The sequence below is a fragment of the Papio anubis genome, chromosome 2, assembly GCF_008728515.1.
Source record: "Papio anubis isolate 15944 chromosome 2, Panubis1.0, whole genome shotgun sequence".
Taxonomy (NCBI): Eukaryota; Metazoa; Chordata; class Mammalia; order Primates; family Cercopithecidae; genus Papio; species Papio anubis.
The window spans coordinates 42998309-43015314 of record NC_044977.1 but is presented as its reverse complement, the minus strand read 5'-3'; the positions used below and the strand labels follow the sequence as shown (position 1 = coordinate 43015314).

At 37.6% G+C, this 17006-nt stretch overlaps 1 protein-coding gene across 8 annotated transcripts in view; it reads right to left on the bottom strand.

Moving 5' to 3' along the window:
* Positions 1-17006, bottom strand: part of SEC22A (SEC22 homolog A, vesicle trafficking protein) — a 72267-nt gene that overhangs the window by 31281 nt on the left and 23980 nt on the right. The window lies entirely within an intron of this gene.

Genomic DNA, 17006 nt, shown 5'->3' with positions numbered 1-17006 from the left:
TGCTCTTTCTACAATTCTACATTAGGAAGTTTGTGGGAGAGTCACTGCAAAAGACTGACTGAAATCAGGGCCTGAATCAGAATAGTCACAATAGAAATGGGAATCTGAGCACTTGGGAGTTCATTAAATAATAAAGCTAAAATTAAATAATAAAAAAAAAGAAATGGGGAAAAATAAAGAAATGAGATGTCATGGAGGTTAAAATTATTAGACTTGGCAACTAATTAGATGTGGCAAACAGAAGGGGAAAAAATTCAAAGAAATGTTGAGGTTTTACCTCTAGGTGATCGGAAAGATGAGGGTACTTAGCAACAGATCCACAGGAAGAAACTTAAGTTCGATAAAAAATGGGGACATTTTAAACATCATATTTGAGGTGATGGTGGGCCATGTTTAACAAGCAACTGAAGAATGGAATAGCAGTAGAGTTGGAAAAGCAGAAGAGGTGTGCAGCTGAAGGGAAAGGTTTAAATGAGGATCAAGGAAAGAAGCAGGCCAAGGGAAATCCTTGGTAAACACTGTCAGAAGGGATGGAAGAAGAGTCAGGCAAGGCAGATGCAGGAGAATCAAGAGAAACCTAGGAAGGAGAGACCATCAAGAAGAAACACATGGCTAACAGTGCCTATAGATAGGCCACAAAAATCTGACCTTAAAGTAAAAAGTATTAGACTTACTGACCAGGAGATGCTAGTTAATTCTCCTTAAAAAAAAAAAAAAAAAATCAGAAAAGTGGTTGCGGGCTTTTTAGAGCTCACAAATAAGTGACAACATGCAATGTTTGTCTTTCTGTGCCTGGCTTATTTCACTTAAAGATCTCCAGTTCCCTCTATGCTGTTGCAAATGACTGGATCTCATCTTTTTTACGGCTGAATAGTACTCCATTGTGTACATGAACCACATTTTCCTTACCAAATTCAGATTGCAAGAGATTGAACAACTGGTGATGTTAAGAGGTGGAAGCATTAAGTGAATACTACTGAAGTTAAAGGAGAGAAAAACAGGATGAAAGCTTAACAGAGATAACAGGATTGAGAAAATAATTCTTTTTTCTCCTACAATGTCAGAGGGAGGGAGGCAGACTTGAATACATACATAGGTGGAATGAAATAATTTAGTGAAAATGAAATAGAAGAATCAAGAAAAAGGAAAAATAATTGATGAAGCAAAGTCCCAGAACAGTCCTATGAGGATTCAAAGAGACAGTACCTTTAGAAATCTCAAAGATGCCCAAAATGCCTAGGGAAACAGTCTGTGGAAGATAAGAGAGAAATTTCAGGTCAGTTCCATCTAAATGAGCCTAATTTATTACTGAAGTATGACCGAATGAGACTAACAGTCTGGCACAAAAACACTATTCTTTTCATCAGTGAAGCCCTTCTTTATCATCACCATCTATAAAAATCATGCATATCCTTAAAGGCTCCAAGATCTGAAAGTGTCTTCCTTCTTACCTCTTTTGGAGCATGTATCACATTCTACTATGTGTTTTACTTATTGGATTGTATTTCCCTTTCCCATTCTGAGTACGGTTAATGTGTTTACTATATTTCTAAAAAGTGCCTCCACAAAATTTAGCATAATACTTTAGAGAAAAAAATGATAAATACCTGTTGGATTATGAGGGGTGTGTGTGTGTGTGTGTGTGTGTAAGAAAGAGAGATTAGTAAATCTATTTGGCTTGTGGGCACTAGCCAAAACAGAGCAGCATTTTCAGGCAACTGACAAATTATCTAGAAAATGATAAAAGAGATTAAAAATATACAAGTGTCAGAGAAACTGACAGAAGTGTTTCTATCAGTTTAAACCCTAAATTTAGGGTTTTATGAAGTTTTCTTTTTTAAAGCACAACATAAAAGTAAAAAGACTAACAACACTAAATATTGGTGAAGATGTGGAGTAATCAAAATGCTTATAAATTGCTTTTGGGGAATAAAACGGTACAACTACTTCAGAAAACTGGCAGTTTCTTAGAGTTAAACAGGCAACCTTTTGACCTATCAATTCCACTCCTAATATTTACTCAAGGGAAATGAAAATACATGTCAACAAAAGGATGAATGTTCATAGTAGCTTTATGTACAATAATAAAAACTGAAGTTTATGTCCATCAGCAAGAGAATAAACAAACAAATTGTGGTACATTCATACAATGGAATACTGCTCAGGAATAAAAAGGAACAAATTACTGAGACAGGCAACATGTATGTATAACATTTTGCTGTGCAAAAGAAGCTGAACACAATGGTCACATAATGTAGTCTTTTTTTATATAAAGTTCTAGAACAAAATAAAGTTCCAGTGGAAAAAAATAAAAACAGTGGTTGTCTAGAGGATGGTGGAAATTGACTGAAAAGGGACACAAAGAAACTTTATGGGGGAGATGGAAATGTCCTATATTGTGATAAGGGCATTTATTAATCATGTCTTTTTATTCTGTATTTTTGATGCTTTGACCTCTTGGGCCTTGCTAGCCCTGGAAGAACTGCCTCTCCCAGGGATAGCTAATTCCTAGGGATGGCAAACAACTCGCCTGAGTCCACCTTTCATATGCATTCCAATCAATCCAGACTCACGCTACCAACCAACTCTTCTACAAGGCTCTCATCACACCCAGGGCCATTTCCCTATCCCAATCATCCCAGGGCCAGGTATCAGACAATTAGAGATAGAACCTATGCCCCATTGAAATTATTCAAACTAGCCAATCTTAAAACCTCCTTACCCTGCCTCACCCATTCCTTACCACCAAAGCCACAATGAAAGTTCTTGCCTACATTTTCCTCCTGACCCACATCAGTACATCCTTGTGTGCTCCCTTCTCTAGGGATCAGTGAGTATAACAAACTATCTTTTTTATGATAGTCATCTCTTCCTCACCATACCTGAGTAATAATGAAACATATACTTTAAAACGGGGTGGACATAGCAAAGATTTGTGCATTTTAATATATGTAAATCTCCCTTAAGAAAAAAATGTAGAAATAAATTACTGAGTGGATGAGTGGGGAGTAGGTAGAAGTACAGATGAAAAAAGAATGGCAAAATGTTGATATAGTTGGTATAGTTGGGTACATGAGAGTTAATCATACTATTCTGTTTATTTATACTATTCTGTTTACTTTGAAATTTTCCATAATAAGCAGTTTTAAAAGAAGTAAAAGCAGAACACAGTACCCTTCATTTCACATTTTAAAACCATGAACAACATCTGTAGACTTCAGAACATGATAAGTATGGCAAGATAAAAACACTCATGCCAGACTGTGGGGAGAGGATCAAAAGACCGGAAAGAGAAAAAAGTTAAGAAATACAAAAAAGATATTGAGAGTAAGGTACTGTAACAGAGGGAGGAAAAGCCTGAAAAATGTTTATCAAGTAACTATTAACCAGATTCTAAAATAAACTGAATAGTTTTATTTAGAAGTTCCAAAACATAAACATATATTTTAACTTGGGGACTATAAAAAATATTATGTAGGCTTGGTCTGAATTAAAAGTAAATTTAAAGTTATATTAAAAAAAGTTCTAGGCTGGGCGCGGTGGTGAACGCCTGCAATCCTAGCACTTTGGGAGGCCAAGGTTGGCAGATCATGAGGTCAGAAGTTAGAGACCAGATGTGGCCAACATGGTGAAACCCTGTCTCTACTAAAAATACAAAAATTAGCCGGGCATGGTGGCATGCTCCTGTAATCCTAGCTACTCGGGAGGCTGAGGCAGAAGAACTGCTTGAACCTGGGAGGTGGAGATTGCAGTGGGCCGAGATTGCGCCACTGCACTCAAGCCTGCTGGGCGACAGAGCAAGACTCCATCTCAAAAATAAAACTAAAGTTAAGTTCTACTTGTGAGTTTCTTTCAAAACTTTTTTTTTTGAGACAAGGTCTCATTCTGTCACCCAGGCTGGAATATAGTGGCTTGATCAAGGCTCACTGCAGCCTCAATCTCTCAGGCTCAAGCAATCCTCCTGCCTCAGCCTTTCTAGTAGCTGGGACTACAGTCACGTGCCACCACGCCTAGCTAATCTTTTAATTTTTTGTAGAAACAGGGTCTTGCTTTGTTATCCAGGCTGGTCTCAAACTCTTAAGCTCAAGCCATCCTCCCACCCTGACCTCCTCAAGTGCTGGGATTACAGGCATGAACCGCTGCACCTGGCCCCTCTTCCTTAAAACAGTAACAAATACCAGACTCTCCCCATTTTCCAAGTGTCTAACGTTTGGTGATTCAGGATGTTACTGCGGGTCAGGGTGGGGACTTATGGAAGTCAGGTGATACATGGAGTTTCTAATAGAGTCCACATCCTGGTGAGTCAGGTTGGACCCCCACCCCTAATTTAGGTTATATTCCTGAATCCTTAGTGTATATTAATGAACAGATATCATTTGCAATACTGACTCCCAGACCCATGGAATTAGAGAAGAAAGTGCCAATGGAAGTTTTGGAGCTCCCCCAACACAAATATCATCAAGGTAATTACAGCGATCAGTGCCACCATCCAAGGCTTAAAAGACATATAGGTAGCAATTCCTATTATATTCCCATTTAACTCTCCAGTATGTCTCCCAAATGGATGTGTCTTGGAGGATGACAGTAGACTATTGTAGGTTTCAACTGCATGTGCTTTTCCAAATGCAGTCTTCTTATAGAACAAAACAATTCATTCTCTGATCTGTAGGTACTCATTTGGTAACACATTTTTCTCTATCCTGATAAACAGAGAAAAATCAGAAGCATTGTACTTTTATCTGATAAAGATACCAGTATATTTACCATACTGTCACAAGGTTATGTCAACTCTGTGCCAGAGATTAGCAGACAGCACAGGTTGGCAAACTATGACCCACAGACTAAATTTAGCTCACCACCTATTTTTGTAAATAAAGTTTTATTGCCTCACAGCCTCACTCATTCTTTTATGTAACACCTATGGCTACTTTCATGTGTTATACCAGCAGAGGCCATATGACCAGCAAAACCTAGAGACTGAATGTTTTCGCTGCTAATATCAGGATCAGGAAAAATACACGGATATCTATTCTTGCCACTGCATTCTTTGAGGATATTTTTGTAAAGCACAGAATTCTACATTTGCAGTTATTTTCTTTCATCCTTTCAAAGTTATCATTAAGCTGTCTTCTGGCTTCCATTGTTTCTATCAGATCGTGTGTGCGTGCGTGCGTGTGTGTGTGTGTGCATGTGCGCGCGCTGGAGTTTCTGATGATCTTTGCTCATGTAGTGTAGTCTCTTAAGGTGCTTAATTATCTATGATTGTTTGCTAAACATTTTATTTTCAAAATCTTGTTGTAGACATAATTTGAAGCTTATGACACTATCTTCTTCCAAGGAAGATATTTGATTGCTTCTGCCAGGACCTTTGGAGAATTAGCACAGTGGAATCACCTCACTCCAATTTTAGAGAACAGTATGATTCAAAACTAAGCTCACCCATATTCCTAGGGTGCAAAAAATCTGAGGTCATAAACCAAAGCTGGAGAGATGCTCATAAGGTTCACCATCTTGGCAGACCTTGTTCTGTAATCTGTCAACTGCTCTCTCCAAAATGGGTAAAAGCACCAAAGGAAAAAGTAGCTCTGAACACTGAGCTCATCTCCCTGGGCCTCCATCCTCCTCTGTATCCCACTAATTCTTAGAAATCTTGTTGGATCTCCAGAGATATCAGGAAGATTATATAGGATTAAATTCTATATTAGATGAGACACATATATTCTATAGAATATACACATTTCATTGAGCTTTTCTACATGTACTCAGTGGGACTGGTGATCTGAATTACCTACTCCATCACTACTAGAACTGGAAGTCTTCAAAGTAATAATTGAATTTATTAGTGATTTTAAAAATTGAAATATAATCCATATTCAATAAAATTCATACTTTTAAAATACACAATTCAGGAGTTTTTCGTATACTCACAGAGTTGTACAACAATCGTAAATACCTAATTCCATATTTTAATCACCCCCAAAAGAAGCCTTGTACCTATTAGTAGTAGTCACTGCCTATTTCCCTCCATTCCTCTAGCTCCTGTCAATCATTAATCTACTTCCTGTCTCTCCAGATTTGCCTATTCTGGACATTTCATATAAAGAGAATGATTGATATGAGACCTTTGTATGATTGACTTCTTTCATTTAGCATAATGTTTTTAAGATTCATAGATGTTGTTTTATATATATCAGTACTTTATTCCCTTTTATGGCTGAATTATTAATACACTATATGGATATATAACATTTTATTTATCCACTCATCAGTTGATGGACAGTTGGGTGTCCACACTTTTTGGCTTTGAATAATGCTGCTATTCATGAATTATTTTGCATAATGCTATATTCATACACACATTTTTGTGAGGACATATGTTTGCATTTCTCTGGGGTATAACTAAGAGTAGAATTGCTGGACTATACGGTAACTCTTTTCAACTTTTTGAGGAACTTCCAAACTGTTTTCCAAAGTGATTGCATAATTTTACAACCCCACTGGCAAAGTATAGGGGTTCCAATTTCTCTATATCCTCATCCACGCTTGTTACTGTCTATCTTTTTAATTTTAGCTATCCTAATAGGTATGAAGTGGCATCTCCTTGTAACTTTGCTTTGTATTTCCCTAATGACTGTGACGTAACAATTTCATGTGTTAATTGTCCAGTTGTACAAATTCTTTACAAAAATGCCTAGTTCAATCCTTTCTCCATTTTTTTTTTTTTTTTTTTGAGACGGAGTCTCGCTCTGTCGCCCAGGCTGGAGTGCAGTGGCCAGATCTCAGCTCACTGCAAGCTCCACCTCCTGGGTTTATGCCATTCTCCTGCCTCAGCCTCCCGAGTAGCTGGGACTACAGGCGCCCGCCATCACGCCCCGCTAATTTTTTGTATTTTTAGTAGAGATGGGATTTCACTATGTTAGCCAGGATGGTCTCGATCTCCTGACCTTGTGATCCGCCCATCTCAGCCTCCCAAAGTGCTGGGATTACAGGCTTGAGCCACCGCGCCCGGCCCCTTTCTCTATTTTTAAACTGGACTATGTCTTTTTATTGTTTAGTTGTAAGAGGTACTTACATATTTTAGATACTAGTTCCTCATCAGACATATGATTTACAAGTATTTTCTCCCATTCTGTGGGTTGCCTTTTCACTTTCTTAATAGTGTTATTTGAAGAACAACGTTTTCAATTTTGAATTGGGTGAAGTAGTACACACCTGTAATCCAGACTACTCTAGAGGCTGAGGTGGGAGGACTGTTTTGAGCCCACAAGCATGAGACCAGCCTGGGCAACATTGTAAGAACTTATCTCCAAAAAAGTTTTTAGTTTTGATGATGTCCACCTTGCCCATTTTTTTCTTTTGTTTTTTGAGACAAGGTCTGGCTGTTGCCCAGGCTGGACTGCATTGGTGCGATCTCAGCTCACTGCAACTTCCACCTCCTAGCCTCAAGCCGTCCTCCGACCTCAGCCTCCTAAGTAGCTGGGACTACAGGCGTGCACCACTATGCCTGGATAATTTTTGTATTTTTTGTAGAGACGAAGTTTCAACATGTTGCCCATGCTGGTCTTGAACTCATGGGCCCAAGTGATCTGCCCGCGTTGGCCTCCCAAAGTGCTGGGATTACAAGTGCGAGCCACTGTGCCTGGTGTATTTTTTTTTTCATTCTGATTTTGGTGTCAAGTCTTAAAAACCTAATACAAGACTATACAAAGATTTATATGTATGTTTTCTCCTAAGAGTTGTATAGTTTTGTTGTTAATTTTAAGGATACATTTTAATTAATCTATATTTTTTTTGAGGTAGGGGTCCAACTTCATTCTTTTGCATGTGGCTACCTAGTTGTCCTAGCACCATTTGTCTAAAAGACTATTATTTCACCATTGTCTTGGCATCACTGTTGAAAATTAAATAACCATAATGTGTTTACTTCTGTACTCTCAATTCTACTCCATTGATCTATGTATCTATCCTTAAACTAGAACCACACAGTCATGACAATTGCAGGCTGGTAGTATGTTTGAAAGTGTGAGTCCTCCAACTTTGTACTTTTCCAACATTTTCCAAGATTATTTTGGCTATGCTCCATCCTTTGCATTTCCATATGAATTCTAGGATCATCTTGTCAATTTCTACAAAAAAAAAAGCTGGGATTTTTATAGACAATGTGCTGAATCTCTCTATCAATTTGGGAAGTACAACCGTTTAAACAATACTGTTTTTCAATCCATGAACATGAGACTACCTGTCATTAATTTAGGTCTTGTTTAATTTCTTTCAATGATGTTTTATAGTTTTCAGTATATAGGATTTTCTTAATTTCATTTTCAGATTGTTCACTGCTAGTATATAGAATACCATTGTTTTTTATATTAATCTTGTATCCCACAACCTCACTGAACTCATTTATTAGTTCTCATAGTTTTTCAGTGGATTCCTTAGAATGTTCTATATGAAAGATTATGTCATATGTGAATAGAGTTATTTTATTTCTTCCTTTGCAATCTACATGCCTTTTCATTTATTGTCCTTGTCCAATGGCCAGCTATGGCTTGAACTTCCAGTATAATGTTGAGTAGAAGTAGCGTAAGCAGACATCTTTGTCTTCTCCCTGGATCTTAGGAAAAAGCATCCTGTCTTTCACCATCAAGTATAATGTTAGTTGTGGGTTTTCCATAAGTGACCTTTATCAAGTTGAGGAAGTTCCCTTCTATTCTTTTTTTTTTTTTTTTTTTGCCATGAAAGGCTGTTGAATTTTGTCAAATGCTTTCTCTGCATGTATTGAGATAATCACGTGTTTTTTTTTTTATTTCTTATCAATATACTATATTAACTGATTTTTAGATGTTAAAGCAAACTTGCACACCTGGGATAAATCCCACTTGGTCAGGGTGTACAGTCATGCATCCTTAAACAATGGGGATACATTCAGAACAATGTGTCATTATGTGATATTGCTGTGCAAACATCATAGAATGTACTTACACAAACCTAGATAGTACACCCTAATACATACCGAGGCTATATGGTAGAGCCTACTGCTCCTGGGTTACAAACCTGTGCAGCATGTTATTGTAGTGACTACTGTAGACTACTGTAATACAATGGTATTTGTGTATCTCAACATAGAAAAGGTGCAGTAAAAATATGCTATTATAATTTTTTGAAATCACCACCATATATTCAGTCTATCATTAACAAAATGTTGTTATGTAGCACATAACTATAATTTTTTCTTTTAGAGACAGGGTCTTGCTCTGTCACCCAGGCTGGAGTGCAGTGGTGTCATCATCACTCACTGTAGCCTCAAACTCCTGGGCTCAAGTGATTCTCTCACCTCAGCCTCCTGAGTTGCTGGGACTACACATGCATACCATCAGGCTAATTATTAAAACTTTTTTGTAGAGATGGGGTCTGCCTATGTTATCCAGGCTGGTCTCAAAATCCTGGGCACAAGTGATCCTCCTGCCTCAGTCTCCCAAAGTGCTGGGATTATAGGCATGAACCACAGTGCCTGTTCTAATTTTTAAAATACATTGCTGGATGGGGTTTGCTTGTATTTTGTTGAGGACTTTTGTGTTTATATTCGTAAGATATGTTGGTCTGCATTTTACTTTCTTTGTGATGACTTTGCCTGGTTTTGGTATTAGGATGATACTGGCGTCACAGAATACGGAAGTATTTTTTGTAGAGACAGTGTTGCACCACATTGCGCAGGCTGGTCTTGAACTCCTGAGCTCAAGCCATCTGCCTGCCTTGGCCTCCTAAAGTGGCGGGATTACAGGTGTGAGCCACAGCACCTGGCCCTTTACTATTTTTTTGGAACTATTTGTAAATAATTGTTTATTAACTTTTCATTAACTGTTTGGTAAAAATTACCAGTAAATGTATCTGGGTCTGGAGTCTTCTTTGTGGGTAGTTTTTATTACTAATTGAATCTTTTTGCTTTTATAGATCTATTCAGATTATCTTCTTGCATCATTACCAGTAGTTTGTATTTTTCTAGGAATTTGTCCATTTCATCAAAGTTATTGAATTTAATGGGATACACTTGTTTACAGTATTTCTTTACAATCCTTTTTATTTCTAGAAGGTCAGGAGAAATGCCTTCCTTTTCATTTCTTTTTTCTTTTAGACAGAGTCTCACTCTATTGCCCAGGGTGGAGTGCAGTGGTGTGATCTCAGCTCACTGCAACCTCCACCTCCCAGGTTTTAAGCAATTCTCATGCCTCAGCCTCCTGAGCAGCTGGGATTATGGGCATGTGCCACCATGCCCAGCTAATTTTTTGTATTTTTAGGAGAAATGGGGTTTTGCTATGTTGGCCAGACTGGTCTTGAACTCCTGGCCTCAAGTGATGCATCCACTTCAGCCTTCCAAAGCGTTGGGGTTGCAGGCGTGAGCCACTGTGCCTGGCCCCTTCATTTCTAATTTGAGTAATTATTTTCTGGGTCAATCTAGCTAAGGGTTTGTCAGTTTTTTCAAAGAACCAACTTTTGGTTTTGTTGATTTTTCTCTACTGTTTTCCTATCCTCTATTTCATTTGTTTCTGTTCTAATCGTTATTTCCTTCCTTCTGTTTGCTTTAGGTTTAATTTGCTTTTCTTTGTCCATTATCTTTAAGTGGAAAGTTGTCTTCAAATCTATTTTTTTAAACATACGCATTTACAGCTATAAATTTTCCTCTAAATATAGCTTTTGCTACATCCTGTAAATTTTGGTATGCTGACTCTTCGTTTTCATTCATCTCAAAGTACACATTTCCCTTCTGATTTATTCTCTGACCTATTCACTATTTAGGAATGTACTTTCTAATTTCCACGTATTTGTGAGTTTCCCAAATTTCTGTTTTCACTTCTAATTTCATTCTAATGTGGCTGGAGAACATACTTCGTACTATTTCTATCCTTTTAAATTCATGAAGGTTTTGTTTTTCTTTTTGTTTTGTTTAGCTTAGCATAAGGTCTATCCTGGAGAATAGTTCACATGCACTTAAGAACATAAATTCTGTTGTTAAGTGGAGTATCCTAATAGATATCTGTTATGTCTCATCGGCGTATGGTGGTGCAGGTGTTCAAGTTTTGTATTTTCTTATTTTCTGCCTAATTGTTCTATCCATTATTGAAAGTTGTGTATTTAAGTTTTCAACTATTATTGTTCAATTGTCTGTTTCTGTATTCACTTCTGGCAGGTTTTACTTAATGTACTTTGGGGCTCTGTTGTTAAATGCATATACATTTATAGCTCTATCTTAATTGATTCATCCTTTTATCATTATAAAATGTCATGCTTTACCTCTCATAACAATGTCATAAAGTCCATTTTGTCTAATATTATTATTGCTACTCCAGCTCTCTTTTGCTCTTTATGTATTTTTTTTTATCCTTTGACTTTCTTTTTTTTTTTTTTTTTTTTTGAGACGGAGTCTTGCTCTGCCGCCCAGGCTGGAGTACAGTGGCCGGATCTCAGCTCACTGCAAGCTCCGCCTCCCGCGTTCACGCCATTCTCCTGCCTCAGCCTCCCGAGTAGCTGGGACTACAGGCGCCTGCCACCTCGCCCGGCTAGTTTTTTGTATTTTTTTAGTAGAGACGGGGTTTCACCGTGTTAGCCAGGATGGTCTCGATCTCCTGACCTCGTGATCCGCCCATCTCGGCCTCCCAAAGTGCTGGGATTACAGGCTTGAGCCACCGCGCCCGGCCTATCCTTTGACTTTCAATCTATTTATATATTTGAATCTAAGGAAGACAGCATATAGTTGCATCTTGCTTTTTAATTTTTACTCCAATCTTACAATCTCCATCTTTTGACTGGATTATTTAATATATTAACACTTTTAAAATCCAGTCACATATAATATTATTATTGATACAGATTTACATCTGCCATTTTTTTCCTTTTGTCTTATCCATCTGATGCTTTTGGCTCTATCCTTCCTTCACTGTTTTTTTTTTTTTTCTAATTTGCATTAAGTGAATATTTAGTAGTACGGTATTTTACTTCAATAATTTTTTACTACTTTTTATTTGCTTTGTGGTTGCTCTAAGCTTACCATGTACATCTTAACTGTAAGAATTTATACTAAATTCTAATGAGCCACAGAAACATTACTCCTATATAGCTGTATTCCCTTTATCTCCTTTTTGTGGTATTGCTGTTATACATATCAATAAACATCACAAACTCCAAAATACATTGTTATAAATTATAACTTTATAGAATTTTATGTCTTCTAAAAATGCTAACAAAGGATAGTAATTATATATTTATAGCTCTTGTTAATATTTATCTTATCTTTCTGGCTTTCTTCATTAGTTCCTGTTGATTTGAATTACCATCTGGAGTAATCTCTTTAGCCCAGTACAACTTAACTACCGCCCATGTCCTTTTTGCTGTATTGGAAAATATATTACATTTCTATATGTTATAGGCCTAAATGATATTATATATGCACTGTTTTATATGATCACTTTTTAAATCAGTTAAGAGTAGAGAGTAGAAGAAAAATGTATTAATGTATTTTTACGCATCAGAGTCTTGCTCTATTGCCCAGGCTGGAGGGCAGCCTAGCTCACTGCAATCTCAAACTCCTGGGCTCATGGGATCTTCCCACTTTGGCCTCCCAAAGTACTAGGATTACAGGCATGAGCCACCACACCTGGCCTTTACTGTCTTTTCAAATTACTTAATTACCCTTACCCTTGTTCTTTGCTTTTTTTCAAATGGATTCAAATCATTTTCTAGGGTCACTTGTTTTCATCCTAAAGAATTTCCATTATTATTATTATTATTTTATTTTATGTTTTTGAGATGAAGTCTTGCTCTGTTGCCCAGGCTGGAGCACAGTGGTGCAATCTCAGCTCACTGCAACTTCCACCTCCCAGGTTCAAGCAATTCTCCTGCCTCAGCCTCCTGAGTAGCTGGGATTACAGGTGTATGGCACCACGCCCAGTTAATTTTTGTATTTTTAGTATAGACGGGGGTTTCACCATGTTGGCAGGGCTGGTCTCAAACTCCTGACCTTGTGATCTGCCGGCCTCGGCCTCCCAAAGTGCTGGGATTACAGGCATAAGCCACCACGCCCAGCAAAGAATTTCCTCTATTACTTCTTATAAGGTGATTCTGCTAGGAACAAATTATCTTATCTTTCATTTATCTGTAAATGCCTTTCTTTTGCCTTCATTTTAAAAGATAACTTTGCTGGATATAAGATTCTTGGTTACTAGTAGTTTTTATTTTTTTCTTTCAGCACTTTGTATGTCATTCCATTGCCTACTAGTCTCTATTGGTTCTGCTAAGAAGTCAGCTGTTAATCTTATTGAGGTTCACTGTAAGTGATGAGTTTTGGTTTTCTTTTAACTTATATTTTAGGTTCAGGGATAGATGTGTGCAGGTTTGTTATACAGGTAAACTCATTAAGTGACAAGTTGTTCTTCTCTTGCTGATTTCAAGATTTTCTTCTTGTCTTTGGATTTCAGCATTTTACTATGATTCATCTATTTGTGGATCTCCTGTGTGTATCCCATTTGGAGTTCACTGAGCTTCCTGGAAGAGCAGATTAATGTTCTTCAGTAAATCTGGGAACTTTTCAGCCATTATTTCCTCAAATATTTTTTCTGCTTTTTCTCTGCCTTCTTCTTCAGTATCCTGTCACACCTATGGTGGCATGCCCCCTATTTTTCTGAGGTTCTGTTCATTTTTCTTCATTCTTTTTTGTTTTTCGGATTAAATAATCTCTATCTATCTTCAAATTGCTAACTCTTCTGCCAGTTCAAATCTGTTGTTAAGCCCTTCTAATGAATTTTTCATTTTAGTAATTTTACTTAATTCCAGAATTTCCACTTTTTAAAAAATAATTTCTCTTTATTGGTATTGTCTATTTGATGCAACATTATCATACCTCCCCCTTTACTCCTTTAATAGTTTCCTTTAGTTTTTGAATACAATTATAATGGCTACTTTGAAGTCTTTGTTAAATCTGACACCTGACTGCTCTCAGAGGCAGTTTCTGTTACCTACATTCTGTCCCCGTCCCCGGCTCACAGTGTATGGGTCATATTTTCCTGTTTCCTTTTTTTTTTTTTTTTTTTTGAGACGGAGTTTCACTCTCATTGCCCAGGCTAGAGTGCAATGGTGTAATCTTGGCTTACTGCAACCTCCGCCTCCTGGGTTGAAGCAATTCTCCTGCTTCAGCCTCTCCTGTAGCTGGGATTACAGACATGTGCCACCATCCCTGGCTAATTTTTTTTTTTTTTCAGTAGAGACGTGTTTCTCCACGTTGGTCAGGCTGGTCTTGAACTTTCAACCCCAGGTGATCCACCCACCTCGGCCTCCCAAACTGCTGGGATTATAGGTGTGAGCCACCATGCTTGGCCACATTTTCCTGTTTCTTTGCATGTCTTATAACTTATTGGAAATTGGACATTTTAGGTAACATATTGTAACAATCTGGGTACTGGCCCACCCTCCCCCTACCACCCTCCCCCTACCACCCCTGACCAACTGGGCTTGTTATTGTTATCTGCTTGTTTACTGACTGACTGGATTATTTTTATAAAATTTGTTACCCTCTTCTCCCACATTTGTATGTGAAGTGTTGTATTCAGTCCAAATTTAAAGAATATTAACAAACTAAAGCATGTCTAGAGGAAGCTTTTAGGATGGGGAGAATTTGAAATGCCATAAATGAAAAGGCTAAGTTAACTGGAGGTTTTTTTTTTTTTTCTTTTTTTTTGAGATGGAGTCTCGCTCTGTCACCCAGACTGGAGTACAGTGGTGCGATCTCAGCTCACTGCAACCTCCACCTCCTGGATTCAAGCAATTCTCTGCCTCAGTCTCCCAAGTAACTGGGATTACAGGCACGTGCCACCACGCCCAGCTAATTTTTGTATTTTTAGTAGACAGGGTTTCACCATCTTGACCAGGCTGGTCTTGAACTCCTGACCTTGTGATTCAAAAAGGTGCATGTTTGTTACAGTTTAATTAAAAATTTCGCCCTTTGTCAATACACAATGATAAATGTGTTTGTCTCGTATTCTATAGTTGATATTGTCTTGCATTTTTCTTTTTTTATTATACTTTAAGTTCTGGAATACATGTGCAGAACATGCAGGTTTGTTACAAAGGTATACATGTGCCATGGTGGTTTGCTGCACCCATCAACCCATCATCTACATTAGGTATTTCTCCTGATGCTATCCCTCCCCTTGCTCCTGACCCCTTGACAGGCCCCTGTGTGTGATGTTCCCCTCCCTGTGTCCATGTGTTCTCACTGGTGAACTGGAGATATTTATATGAAGTAGACTAGACTAAGAGGATGGAAAGGACACACAGTTGCTGACTTAACTGTTTTTTCTGGTTCTGCTGAAGGAAGGGAGAAAGAGATCACAAAACAAACTGGTAGACATAGGGAAGCCGACTTTAGCTCAATTACGTAAGGAAGATTTTCTTTTTCCCCTAAAGGCTTAGGTTGGAATAATTTTTTTAAACATACAGTCTGACAATGTCATATGCTACCTTATAAAACAACGAGGTGTTCATTTTAAGCAAAAGTTTATATCCTTTCACAGTTGTTGAAGATAGTATTCCTTCTTTGGGATGGAAGGTTTGAGCAGATGATCACTAAAGTATTTACACCTGTGACAGTCAAGCACTCTGGCCTTAAATGTAGCCATTTTGACAAAATGTAAAGCACTTTACATGCCTATAAATAGGCAGTACAAATAACCTATTTTTCATTTCTAGAAAAATGTTTACAAAGAAACCTTAAATGTTTTCCTAGTCATATATGAAGATCAAATCAAATGTATTAGACTTAAATCTCAGACCTCAAACTATGAAGCTACTAAAGATAACATTGGGGAAACGCTCCAGGACATCGCTTGAGTAATACTCCACAAGCACAGGCCTCCAAGGCAAAAGTGGACAAACTGCATTATATTGAGTTAAAAAGCTTCTGCACAGCAAAAGAAACAACAAAGTGAAGAGACAACCCACAGAATGATAGAAAATATTTGCAAACTGACAAGGGAATGTGAATCCCTATATTCACCTGACAAGGGATTAATAACCAGAATATATGATGGGCTCAAACAACTCTATATGAAAAAATCTAATAAGCCTATTAAAAAATGGGCAAAAGAGCTGATCAGACATTTCTAAAATGAGACATACAAATGGTAAACAGGTATATGAAAAGGTGCTCAACATCACCAATCATCAGAGAAATGCAAAACAAAACTACAACGAGACATCATTTCACCCCAGTTAAAATGGCTTTTATCCAAAAGACAGGCAATAATGAATGCTGGTGAGGATGTGGAAAAAAGGGAACACTGTTGGTGGGGATGTAAATCAGTACAACCACTACGGAAAACAGTAGTAGTTTTGAGGTTCCTCAAAAACTAAAAAGAGAACTATCATATAATCCAGCAATCCCACTACTAGGTACATACCCAAAAGGAAGGAAATCAGCATATCGAAGAGACATCTGCATTCTCATGTTTACTGCAGTCTATTCACAACAGGTAAGACTTGGAAGCAACCTAAGTGCCCATCACCAGACAAATGCATAAAATGTGGCACACATACACAACAGAGTATTATTCAGCCACAAAAAAAGAATGAGATCCTGTCATTTGCAACAGCATGGATGAACTGGAGGACATTTTATTAAGTTAAATAAACTAGGCACAGAAAGGAAAAGTTTACATATTCTCATTCATTTGTGGGAGCTAAAGTTTAAAACAACTGAACTCATGGAGATAGAGAGTAGAATTTTGGTTACCGGAGGATGGGAAGGGTAGTGGGGGTGGGAGAAAGGGGGATGATTAATGGGTACATAATACAGTTAGCTAAGATGAATAAGATTTAGTACTTGATACTACAATAGGGTGACTACAGTCAACAATAACTTATAATTTATTGTACATTTTAAAATAACAGAGTACAACTGACATGTTTATAACACAAAGAAATAATAAATGCTTGAGGTGATGAATACCCCATTTACCCTAATG